This window comes from Aulonocara sp. 'chitande type north' Nkhata Bay, linkage group LG20 (genome assembly GCF_057382095.1).
Source record: "Aulonocara sp. 'chitande type north' Nkhata Bay isolate Kocher_YH1m ecotype deep benthic linkage group LG20, A_spYH_male_GT1.1, whole genome shotgun sequence".
Taxonomy (NCBI): Eukaryota; Metazoa; Chordata; class Actinopteri; order Cichliformes; family Cichlidae; genus Aulonocara; species Aulonocara sp. 'chitande type north' Nkhata Bay.
Window position 1 is genome coordinate 26,919,824 of NC_141363.1, and position 13,367 is coordinate 26,933,190.

The 13,367-nt window shown below is 39.2% G+C and overlaps 1 long non-coding RNA gene across 1 annotated transcript; it reads left to right on the forward strand.

The window, feature by feature from the left end:
• Positions 1 to 541: 541 nt before the first annotated feature.
• LOC147305788 (uncharacterized) lies at positions 542 to 2,921 on the forward strand. Its single transcript, XR_015126683.1, has 4 exons — positions 542 to 684; positions 816 to 914; positions 1,047 to 1,084; positions 2,177 to 2,921. It is a non-coding gene; the product is annotated as an uncharacterized LOC147305788 (long non-coding RNA).
• The last annotated feature ends 10,446 nt before the right edge of the window (positions 2,922 to 13,367 follow it).

The following is a 13,367-nucleotide window of genomic DNA, read 5'->3' on the forward strand; positions in this document are numbered from 1 at the left end:
GCAGGATGGAAACACTGGTGTTGTCGGTGCAGTCATTCCCATCCGCACTGGAATGGAAGGAGGAACCATCACAGTTGGATGCTCATTTACTCTGTCTGGAAGCAGGAAGCTCTTCTGTAAAGAAAAATGTGAAAAAGGAAATATTCTCATTGAAACAACAGATGATTCAGCCCAGAGTGGCAGATATAGTATTAAATATATAGAAGGATTTTTTCTCATTCATACAGTTGTCTATGTGAGCATCACTGAGCTGGAAAAGTCTGACTCAGGGCGGTACAGGTGCTCTTTGGACAGAACACCTTCAGATCACTTATCTTTAAACTGGGATTTTGAAGTTGTTGTCACAGAAGGTGAGTTTCTACAGAAAGTCACGAAAACCTTCATGTCTCTGAGGATTATATGTGTATTTAGTTTATCGTAGATTGAGAACAACTGTGTTGTTAGAATATTAGTGAACTTTCTTTGGTTAGAGACTGCTTTGAGCAGTAAGTGTTGTTCTGATTGTTTCTTTGTTCTCAGCTTCAACTTTCAAGACTAAATCCCATGTGAAACCTATTTCATCGTCAGCACATCTCCCTTCATCACCACGACCACTAACATGGAGTTTTACTTCAGGAAGCACCTTACCTTTATCAGCCTTCAGTGAAAGCACCAAGCAGCCTAAAACATCACCTGCAAGTTCAGGTTCATTATTCTACATTTTATAAGATTTTCTCTCAGCCAATGGACAGGAACAGAGTTCCTTTCCTAACTACTCTGCAGTGCATATAGTGGAGGTTATTCTGGCTTCTTTAATTGCATCTTCTTTCCTACAGGTATCCTCTTGCCTGTGGTTATAATAGTGGTATTGGCTGTGTTTCTCCTGCCTGTTGTTCTGCTGCTCATCTATAAAAAAAGGGCAGTTCATTCTAATGGTGAGTCCAAACGATTCTTTCTGCACCCTTAAGAGCAATTTATTCAAATTAAATTTATTAAAAGGTGGGACAGTAGTTCGGTGGTTCAACAGTGCCATGACTGATTAGACAATGGCAATGTGTTTTCTACAGATTTAAACAGGAGAAGCTCAGACCACAACCAGACTGAGGTGACTTATCTTTGTTTATTCTCTCTGTAAGTTTAAGTACTTTAGTATTAAGTACTACTTAATAAAAAGAAGGAACCAAGGAGTGATTTCACAGTTTGCTAAATCCACTAAAACTGCAGTCAAGGATTTTACATTCAAAAACACAAAGACTATAAAGTTAAATCATCATTATGCTACCAATTCAGAGCCGTGTTTTAAGGGCAGTGATTAACTTCATGGTCATCTTTGTGGTTAATGTTCATGAGAAAATTATTTCAGTCCAAGATCAATCATTCATCTGTTTCTATTTAAAGTTTTCTTTTCACTGAAAATTTCGCTAATCTGCAATTATATTAACAGTCAATCAAATATCTTTACGTAATGTTAAAACCAGTAATATCAGAATTTTTACACCTCATAATTGTTCAGTTCTGTGATTGCAGTCTTTTGGTTTTATTGTTCATGGTGTTGGTGTTTGTTTTGGTTTAGAGTCTGTGCTTTTGTTAAGCCTTTTGAGTACAAAAAAGAGCAAAGCTCAGTGAACCCCCAGTACAATGCACAGACAGACACAGTCAGTGATTTTCTGTTGAATAAAAGAATTAACCTGTTAAAAAGCTGAATGCTCTTCTGAAGTTGTTTCATAATATAATGTTTTAGAATATCTGTATACAGTGTTGTCACTGGCAATCACAGTTACGTATAACTAAAACAAATTTTTATTCACACTTGAACTGACTCAACCTGGAAATTACAACTAAATTGAATTTCAAATAGAAAGGCAAACTAAATTTAAAAAAAAAACATAAAAATGACAATGATGAAGAACCACTGGTTTTGTAAATCAAATATTTCTACTTAAATCTGTGGCAGTTTAAATATCGGCCCTGCAAAGAGCATACCAGCTATGATATGGACTCTCAACAATACCCACACAACCTACATAAACTTTGAAAGCTTTCACAGAAAAAGGAATCAATATATATATATACAATATAAAACTATATATAGATATACAGTAGATAGATAAAAAAAATATGAACAAAACAACTTGAAGTGAAAATCTGCTGTCTGTTGACAGCTTCTGCTAAATTATTTATTTATTTCCCCCCTCAGATGGTTCTTTATGATGACACTTCTCCAACCTCCAAATGTGAAGGCTGAACTTACCTTACTCTTGGTGCAACCTGAAGGACAAGGACTGGACCTTTTCCACACTCATGGAGGCACAATAACACACACGATCCTATCTGCAGATGGACCCTGACTTTTAATGAGTTGTTTAATGTTGACACACAAGCCAACGGTGATGGATCACTGAGCCTGTTCTGTTCTTATGATTTATTTCTTTGCAAATATTATGAGATACTTCTTCTACTTCTAGAGATATTTCTAGTTCTTGGTTCTTGTTTAATTATGTTAGTTCCCTATCTGTCCCAATCTCGTCTCTTGTCTTGTCATCAGCGACCCTGTGGAAATCAGTCTTGTCTCTGTGTTTTGTTATTCCTTCTGTCTCCCCAGTCATACCCCTGTGTCTGTCTGGTCACTCTATCTCCTGGTCCCTGTGTTTATCTCTTTATCATCTCTCTGTGTTCCGTCCTTTTGTGCCCCCAGTAAGTCATGTCTCCATGTCTGTTTATTTCTGGTTCCTGTGTTAGGTTCAGTTTTGCTTCCCCTGTCTAGTGAGTCTGATGCTGTTCAGCTGTGCTCTCGGGTGTGTACACTCTGCCCTAATCTGCTCCTGTACATACAGTGGCTTGCAAAAGTATTCGGCCCCCTTGAACTTTTCCACATTTTGCCACATTACAGCCACAAACATGAATAATTTTTATTGGAATTCCACATGAAAGACCAACACAAAGTGGTGTACACGTGAGGTTCACTGTCCTGCTGGAAGGTGAACCTCCGCCCCAGCCTCAAGTCTTTTGCAGACTCCAAGAGGTTTTCTTCCAAGACTGCCCTGTATTTGGCTCCATCCATCTTCCCATCAACTCTGACCAGCTTCCCTGTCCCTGCTGAAGAGAAGCACCCCCAGAGCTTGATGCTGCCACCACCATATTTGACAGTGGGGATGGTGTGTTCAGAGTGATGTGCAGTGTTAGTTTTCCGCCACACATAGCGTTTTGCATTTTGGCCAAAAAGTTCCATTTTGGTCTCATCTGACCAGAGCAGCTTCTTCCACATGTTTGCTGTGTCCCCACATGGCTTGTGGCAAACTGCAAACTGGACTTCTTATGGTTTTCTGTTAACAATGGCTTTCTTCTTGCCACTCTTCCATAAAGGCCAACTTTGTTCAGTGCACGACTAATAGTTGTCCTATGTCACCATGGGCCTCTTGGCTGCATTTCTGATCAGCGCTCTCCTTGTTCGGCCTGTGAGTTTAGGTGGACGGCCTTGTCTTGGTAGGTTTACAGTTGTGCCATACTCCTTCCATTTCTGAATGATGGCTTGAACAGTGCTCCGTGGGATGTTCAGGGCTTGGGAAATCTTTTTGTAGCCTAAGCCTGCTTTAAATTTCTCAATAACTTTATCCCTGACCTGTCTGGTGTGTTCTTTGGACTTCATGGTGTTGTTGCTCCCAATTTTCTCTTAGACAACCTCTGAGGCCATCACAGAGCAGCTGTATTTGTACTGACAGTAGATTACACACAGGTGCACTCTATGTAGTCATTAGCACTCATCAGGCAATGTCTATGGGCAACTGACTGCACTCAGAACAAAGGGGGCTGAATAATTACGCACACCCCACTTTGCAGTTATTTATTTGTAAAAAATGTTTGGAATCATGTCTGATTTTCGTTCCATTTCTCACGTATGCACCACTTTGTGTTGGTCTTTCACGTGGAATTCCAATAAAAATGATTCATGTTTGTGGCTGTAATGTGGCAAAATGTGGAAAAGTTCAAGGGGGCCGAATACTTTTGTAAGCCACTGTATATTGTCTGCCTCTCCTGCTGTTCTGTTTTCTGAGCCCCTGTCAGTCTGTTCCTACCCAAAACTGTTGTCATTCTTCAGCCCCATGATGCATGACAAAACTAGATGAGAAGTTGTGAGGTTGTTTTGCTTCTGTCTTATTTGCTAGTAGTGATGTGCAAATAAAGCAATCAATCAGTATTGAACCACTTCATAAGTTGTTTTGAAAGTTGGTTCATTCATTCAAAGCTTTGTTTAAGTGACAGTGGCGAAACAGGAGACACCAAAACAACATCTCAGTAATCATGTGCTGAGTGTAACTAAGGATTGTGTGAATGATGTAAATACAATTTTGTAAAGATAGTTTGACTAGCCAATTGATTCTGTAAACTTATGTAACTTAGTAGCTGGAAGACGATGTGCTTGGAGAAACAGGGGATGCGATGGTAAGCTGTGCTTGTATAACTAGGACAGGGTGTAGTTATGGTATGGGAATTCAAAGACTGTAATTGAGAAACAACATCTTTTCTGCAGTTTTTCTTTCTCCAGCACTGATGAGCTGTTACGAAGCATTTTGCGTTGCTTAGCAGTTCCATTAATTTGGACCAGTCATGCGATTCAAACAGAGGGCCGAAGCAGTTACTGCTTCAGGCATCATTGGTAGCATGTGTTTTTACAAAGCAAGCTTTGATGGAGCGGTGCAAGGAAAATGCAACTTTGAATTTGAAGCTTAATTAGGAAGTAAAGCAACTTTTGTTTTGGAATCAGAGTCGCATTGTTGATGTTAAGCCAACAAATCTGCAGCAATGTGTGATGCTATCACGTCAATATGGACTGAAATTATTACAGTTAAGGTAAAATGGGGCCCAGCCTAGCAATGTGGACATAATCACGTGATTATTAGTGTATATTTATTGTTAATAAATTCAATTGAAATTCATTTATAAAGCCCCAAATCACAACAGCAGTCACCCGGAAACTCTTTATATTTTAAGGTGGTACAGAGAAAACCCCAACCGTCAAACGACCCCCTGTGAGCAAACACTTCCTTAAAGGACCTTTCGCTTTCATGAGCATTACATTCATGATACTCCTGTGAGACATGGCCTACGTTTTGGGAATCACTGATCTAAGAAACTCATTAAAGTTCATTATAATGCAATTGTTTTGACTTAGAATGTTTAACTTGTTATATGTGGTTTAGGCTAATGTTATTATTGATCATTTTCAGTGGTGATTTTGTGATTAACTTTCCTTTTACTAACAATAAAGAACTTCAGAAGTGACTTTTGGTTTGTTTGCTTTTAGAATATGACTCACCAACAACATGTTTATTTACTCTTGCCTTACTAGTAACTTTTTTCACTTCCCCTAAGTTTGAAGGTATTTAAAATTAATCTGCGCTTTATAAGATATAAGAACAATTGCATAAAGAGGTTTGAAAAAAGGAAGTGGCAGTATTTAAGGGAGTTTAAGAAAATGGTTCTTAGAAAAGTTAAAATTGTCTCAAACATTAAATGACACCACTATGATGTTTTTCCTGTGGAGTTATTTCTATAACAATGACTCGAATCATTAAAGTAGCCTTCTCATGAATCTACAAGTTGATCCTTCTGTTTTCTGCAGAGGTGATTAAGATTTGACCAATGCATCAGCTCCTGAAATACATGAAGACATTTCTTAAGGGAAAACTGGACTTTTTCTTATCATATGAATTCTACACAGTTATTTTGGTGAATGATCTTTCGCTCTCTCAGCATGTTGTAGCTCATTATTATGTGAAGTCTGGTTTGCTGAGAAATCAAACAAAAGCTGTCTTTCAAAGAAAAATACAGTTTCATTACTAATCGAAGTAAGAAGTTCCTGGTTCGCAAGCGAAAAACGAGACGTCAGATGAAACCAGATTCTCAACATGACTGTATACCAGACTTTGATCTTCCTCGTCTTCATCTGTGAGTACATCTTTGTAATATGTTATTCTTTATTTACATACTAACATATTTAGAGTTGACCAGTAAGTTTGTGCACATTATCAATTATCAATTTTAATTTAGGCAACAATTATAATAACAATAATATAATAATAATATAATAATAACAATATTAATAATAATAACAGTAACAGCAATAATAATAATAACTTATATAATAAGTGTCTAGCACTTTTTAAAGCACAGTTCGATAGCAATTTATACTCAGGATAAGAACAGACACACACGAAGCACTGTGAGAGCAAACCAAGGGAGCTCACTTTCTGGGCACCATTTACTTTAAGAAAATGATATAATATATTTTGTATATATATTCATTTTGTTTCCTTTGGTCTTTTTAAATGTACTTTAAGGAGTTTGTAGTGCTGTAAAAATCTGATATATTCACATGACAGCTGTTTACTTTGACTACACAAACATTGTGTAGCACTAGGATAATCGATAATGGGTATTGATTTGGAAATAACTGGACACAAATAACTTGAGCTTATTATATATTATACTACAGTATATTTCTAACTATGGTAAATGGTAAATGGCCTGTATTTGTATAGCACTTTCCTAGTCCCTAAGGACCCCAAAGCGCTTTACACATCCAGTCATCCACCCATTCACGCACACATTCACACACTGGTGATGGAAGCTACATTGTAGCCACAGCCACCCTGGGGCGCATTGACAGAGGCGAGGCTGCCGAACACTGGCGCCACCGGGCCCTCTGACCACCACCAGTAGGCAACTGTGTCTTGCCCAAGGACACAACGACAGAGACTGTCCAAGTTGTAAAAATATATTTTTTTTTAAAAGATTTAACACATTTTTAGGTTTTACTCATGTTGCTTTTGCCTAGCTCTAGCTGAGATACTAAAACAGATAAAGCAGGAAGCTCACTCAACCAAAACAAGAGTGGGTGGATTTTGCTTTTATTAGACTGCAGCTAGGAAAACCCCATTGCAAATGACAAGTTCACTAAATTTAGAGGCTTCCTTATGTTCTAAAACAGCGGTCCCCAAACCTTTTTTGCCCACAGACCGTTTTAATGTCAGACAATATTTTCACTGACCTGCCTTTAAAATATTGACAACATTGAGAGTAAAATCCTCCTCTCTGTGCCCCTTAATGCTTTCTGGTCGCAATGGTAACATGTATATTTCTTTCAAAATCAGACACACAACTACAATACAGGAAAAGAGCCAGAGAAACCGAGTTAAAACCCCCAAAAGCCATAAATTTCACACCCCAGCTGGTGCCAAACGACTCACAGACCGGTACCGGTCCTTGGCCTGGGGGTTGGGGACCACTGGTCTAAAACATGCTATTTTATTTTATTAGCACAGCTTGGAAAAAAAAGCGTCTGGACTTCTTTAAGTTGCTTTAAGATGTTTCACCTCTCATCCGAGAAGCTTCTTCAGTTCTAAGGTCAAATGGTGGGGAGTCCCCCCAAGAGGGAAAATAGACCACCTAATGATCCTCTACCTAATCACACAAGCCAAGGTGTGAAAACGGGTGTAGATCACAATCAACCAAGGTTTCGGGTGAATTCGCTGTGAGAACTAACCATACCCTATCATGTGATTTCCTGAGGTCAAACGCCCAGGATGTGAGTGGGCATTAAGGCGTCTTGGAAAGGATCTCTAAACTGGATTATAGATGGAAGACAGTTGGTGTTGTAAACCACCGCCTCTGTTCAAAGATGGTCGTTCATAGATGACATCTTTCAAACCATCTGTCTTCTCTGTCCAAAATGTGAACATAGGTGTCCTCAAAGGAGTGACCTTCTCCTTCCCTCCATTCTCCGTGCAGCATGGGCTACGCTGCCCATGAAGCTACATTCTTTAGGGTGATGCCTGTACAAACACTCTGCCTATTGCCTTCATGTTAAATAAGTTTTTGAATAATAATTTTTTAAAATATTTCTTCACTTCATAATGCGGGCCGCAACTAGGGGTGACATGGGCCGCGAGATTGAGACACAGGCATTAGAGCCTCTTAATGCATGTTTTGTTTTGTTTTTTTTGGGGGGGGGGGGGGGTTCCCACTGCTGTGGAATTACCAGAAATAGAGAGAGCATAGCCTAACATATGAAACAGGAGAAGACCACTGTGTAATCCTTTTATTTCTACAAAGTATCTGTATTCTGAATACCACCTTTTTGAACGGTAACTGTAACGGAATACAGTTACTCATATGTATTCCGTTACTCCCCAATACTGGCTACACTGTACAGCAAATACTACGTTGTTAAGTTTGTGTTTAGGATTTCTGTTCTTGGGATGAACCAGTTTTTGTCTGAGTCTGTTGCTGGGTCTGAGGTACACTGGGATGTAGTGTTTGTAGACTCTCCTGAGGTTTTCTGATAAACCTGCTACATACAGGATAATAATATTGCGTTTCTCTTTCTGATCCTCCCCTCCCCAGTTGTCTGATCTTTTTTTCAGTCTCTTTGTTGACTTGATGAAGGCCCAATTAGGATAACCACATGTTTTAAGAGCCTCTTTCACATGTGTGCGTTCCTTCTTTTTCCCATCAGGCTCAGAGGGAACATTTCCTGGATAGTGTTGTAGGGTCTTGATTACTCCAAGTTTGTGTTCCAGAAGGTGGTGGGAGTGGTGACTCCATCTATGCCCACTGGGGCTATCTAGTTCCACTGTGAACGACCGTCTTTGAACACAGGCGGTGGTTTACAACACCAACTGTCTGCCATCTATAATCCAGTTTTGAGATCCCTTCCCAGACACCTAACGCCCACTCACATGATAGGGTACGGCTAGGTTTCACAATGAGTTCACCCGAAACCTTGGCTGATTGTGACCTACACCTCTTTTCACACCTTGGCTTGTGTGACTAATTAGAGGATCATAAGGGGGCCCATTATCCCTGTTGGGGGGACACTCCCTTTAAATCTGAGACCCTCCACCATTTAATCCTAGAACTGAAAAAGCTTCTCGGATGAGAGATGAAACGTCTGCAAGCAACCTAAATAAGTCCAGACGCTTTTCTTTCCAAGCTCCTTAGACTACGATGACCTAGATGACTGAAAACCTTCACAGAGTTTTTAGAACAGCATTTCACCACTAAACAACTTGTTGATAAAAACATTTGTAGATGCACTCTTCCACATCCATGACCTTTTCTTACACAAAATGCAATCCACAGATGAAGACCAATAAACTTTGGTCACATCAATATTTTTTCTATAGGCTGCTGGTATTTTTTCTTTTTACAAGTCTTATACATTTATTAGCAGAAGATAATGTTGTATAAATTTCTGAATCTGAATAATCAAATCAAATTGTAAACCTGTAAATATGAAGAAGGAATTAGCTTTGCGCTGCTTTAACCTGTAGGAAAATCTTAACTAATGGTTTTTCAACAGCGCTGCAGGATGGAAACACTGGTTTTCCCAATCATATGGCAAAAGAAGGAGGGTCCATCACAATCATGTGCAAATGTTCTTCTCCTGGACAAAAGAAACTGTTCTGCAAGAAAAATGGTGACACAATTATTCTCTTTCAAACAACTAACGACTCGGCTCAGAGGGAGAGATACAGCATTCACAACGAAGATTTTCTTTATCTGAGCATCACACAGCTGAAAAACTCAGACTCAGGCATGTACAACTGCACTTTGAACAAATCGGGGAATCTGGAGTCGTGCTGTAATTTTCATATTGTCGTCACAGGTGAGTTTTGTCTAAAAAAATGTAGCTTGATTTCTCTGATCCTTTAAAGAAAGTTTAATTCACCTTCATTATTCTACATGGTAGTCTGAGCTTCAAGGGTCTCTTTCCTTCCTATAATGTTATTCTGGCCTTTTAAAGTTCTGTCTCGCTTTCTCATTGTCTTCCATTAGATTTGCCTGAGTTTAAAAAGGAGGCGTTGTGGGTTTTGGTGTTGCCCGTATTTCTGTTTCTCGTTTGTAAAAAGAAGACAGACATCTCTGATCGTAAGTTACCTTCCAACCTTATCTGTGTGATTAAGAATACAGTATCTCACAAAAGTGAGTACACCCCATACATTTTTGTAAATATTTTATTATACCTTTTCATGGGACAACATTGAAGACATGACACTTTGATACAATGTTAAGTAGTCAGTGTAGAGCTTGTGTAACAGTGTAAATTTGATGTCACCTTAAAATACCTCAACATACAGCCATTAATTTCTAAACTGCTGGCAACAAAAGTGAGTACAGCCCCAAGGGAAAATGTCCAAACTGTTCCCAAAGTTTCAATATTTTGTGTGGCCACCACTATTTGCCAACACTGTCTTAACTCTGTTGGGTATAGAGTTCACTAGAGCTCTTCCACTCCTCTATGATGACATCATGGGGCAGGTGGATGTTAGAGACCTTGCGCTCCACCACCTTCCATTTGAGGATGTCCCACAGGTGCTCAATAGTCTGGAGACATGCTTGGCCAGTCAAGTACCTTTACCCTCGGTTTATTTAGCAAAGCACTGGTCTTTTTGAAGGCGTGTTTGGGGTCGTTATCATGTTGGAATACTGTCCTGTGGCCCAGTTTCTGAAGGGAGGGGATCATGCTCTGCTTCAGTATGTCAGAGTAAATACTGGCATTCATGGTTCCCTCAGATAACTGTAGCTCCCCAGTGTCAGCAGCACTCATGCAGCAATGACATCCCGCCACCATGCTTGACTGGAGGCAAGACACATCTGGCTTTATACTCCTCACCTGGTTACCACCACACATCCTATACACCATCTGAACCAAATAGGTTTATCTTGGTCTCATCAGACCATATTCGACCATGGCGAGGTTTGTACTGTCAATCTTTTTAAATCTTATCTTAAAACACATTTTTATTTACTGGCCTTTAATACAGCATGAGAGTTATTTGTTAATTCATATTAGGTGTTTTGCCATCAATACTCTAAGTTATTTTATTTTAGGTATGTTGTATTCTTGTACAGCACTTTGGTCAACGCTCCTGTTGTAATTAAATGTGCTATATAAATAAATAAACTATAACTATAACTATGTTGTTGGCGCATTTCAGGAGGACGCTGCTAATAAAGTTACACAATTGCACAGTGAATTTATGTTTTTATATATATTTACAAAGCACCACAGTTATTGTCTTGGTCGTATCATTTTATTTTGTTGTATTTATCAAAAAAGGTCAGGGACCGCTGGCCTAGGCCATCTTTATGTAGAGTAGCAATTCTCTTTTTCAGATCCTTAGAGAATACTTTGCCATGATGATATCAGAATGTGTGAGAGCAATAATACCAAATTCAACACACCTGTTCCCCATTTAAACCTGAGACCTTGTAACGCTAATGAGTCACATGACATTAGGGAAGGAAAAGGGCTATTTGGGCACAATTTGGACATTTTCCCTTAGGGCTGTACTCACTTTTGTTGCCAGGGTTTTAAGCAATAATGGCCATATGTTGAGTTATTTTGAGGTAACATCAAATTGACACTGTTATACAAGCTGTACACTGACTACTTTACATTGTATCAAAGTGTCATATCTTCAGTGTTGTCCCATGAAAAGATATAACAAAATATTTACAAAAATGTATGGGCTGTACTCACTTTTGTGAGATACTGTAACTCATTCAAATAGTCAGGTGGCCCAGTAGTGCAGTGGTCAGCACTGTCACCTCAAAGGAAGTGATGCTCTTTCTACTGTCCTCATGACTGTGAAGTTATATTTAACTGATGTTTTTTCTATAGGTCAGAACAGACGGAGAAACCCCGACCACAACCAGACTGAGGCGAGCCATCTTCATTTCTTCTTCTTCTTCTTTTGTTTTTAGAAGAGCTTTATTTCTGATTTTGTATCAAATCCCTACTTCACCTTTAATTAAAGTTGCAATAATCAGATTTTCTTTTAATTAATGGTGTATCAAATAGCTTTGTGCTGTGTTGACAATTATGAATCTTTTAGTACAATTTCATTTTTCTTTTTGTTTGTTTGCTGATGTGCCTTTTGAAACATGCTGGGAGTAGCTGTAAGGTGAAACTTGTGCTTTGAATGTGAAGATCTCAGTTTCCAGTGTGCATCACACATATTTCAGGTTTCACTACTTGTTACAGACAAATCCGGGTCTTCTTTGTAAACCACAACAGTGGCAATATGTTATCGATGAAAGGAATCACAAATCACATTTCTTTTTAAATCAAGATTGATTGTATTGTCTCTGTGACTCAGTGACTGTTACTGCATACAAGAGTTTATGATTTTGGAACTGAGAATAAAGTATCTCTGAGTCTGGATGCGGATTTTTTAGCAGTCCTGTTGTGCCTGCCTGATGCCAGCAGCTAGGACTGATTATGGCCAGGGTGTAAGGGATTCTTTATGATGTTCCTGGCTCTACTGAGGGAGTGGGATGTGGTAATGTCATCCTTTGTGGGTAGTGATAAGCCAATGATCTTTGCAGCAGATCGGATGTCGCCATGTAGGGTGTTTTTTGCCTGTGTGAAAAAAAGCATGGGTCATTACCACCAGAGGTTTGGGGTGAAACCACTGTGTGATATTGCCTCAGCTTATCATGGGATTTATTGAGGTGATGCGAGATGTGAGTAGAGGTTGAGGTGCCTGGGAAGGGATCTCAAGACTGACAATTGATGTCGTAAGCCACCCCCTCTGTTTAATAATGGTTCATCTGTGATCAGTGATGATGGACATAAATGGTCTCTTTCACTGCTCTTTCAAACCATTTGTCTTCTTGGACCAAAATGTGAACACTTGCATCCTTGAAAATCTGACCGTTTGTCTTTAGATGCAGATGTACAGCTGAGTCTTGTCCTGTCGAGGTGGCTTGTCTTTGTTGTGCCGTGCATTTATGGGCTCGCTGTTTGGTTTCTACAGGAAGTAAGGCAGTGGGCTTGGTTTCGAGGAGCAGTGGTGCAGAGTGACATGGAAAAAATTGGGGATGGAGTCTAACTCTCTATGTCTAGTTAGCTAAGTATTTTACCAACATGCAGATGATGGTGGTGAGGTCCGGATGCATTGTGCTGGTGAAAATGTCTGGGAGGATGGTGGTGAATTCTGCTATTTTCCTCAATTACTTAAAGCTAAGGCATGTCATCAGTTTCTGTTTGAATGTGTCACAGTTTTATCAAATCTGTATATTTTCCCCTAGGTTACACTTTATGAGAATTGTTCTCCAGTCCCGACGCCAGACGATCCGATCTATCAGAGCCTTGATCCAGCCAGCAGGGACCTGGATCAAATCTACTCTTCACTCACACATAACAACACAAATGATACTGTCCACATCTGAATATGGATTTTATACCATAAAGGTTGATTTTGCAACCAGAGAAACAAAAACTCATACTATGGATTGTGACTTCAAACTCATCCTTTTTCTTTCCTTTAATGAAAAAAAAATATAAAGATTTGAATGTGCCAGTGAGTTTCTTTTGTTTT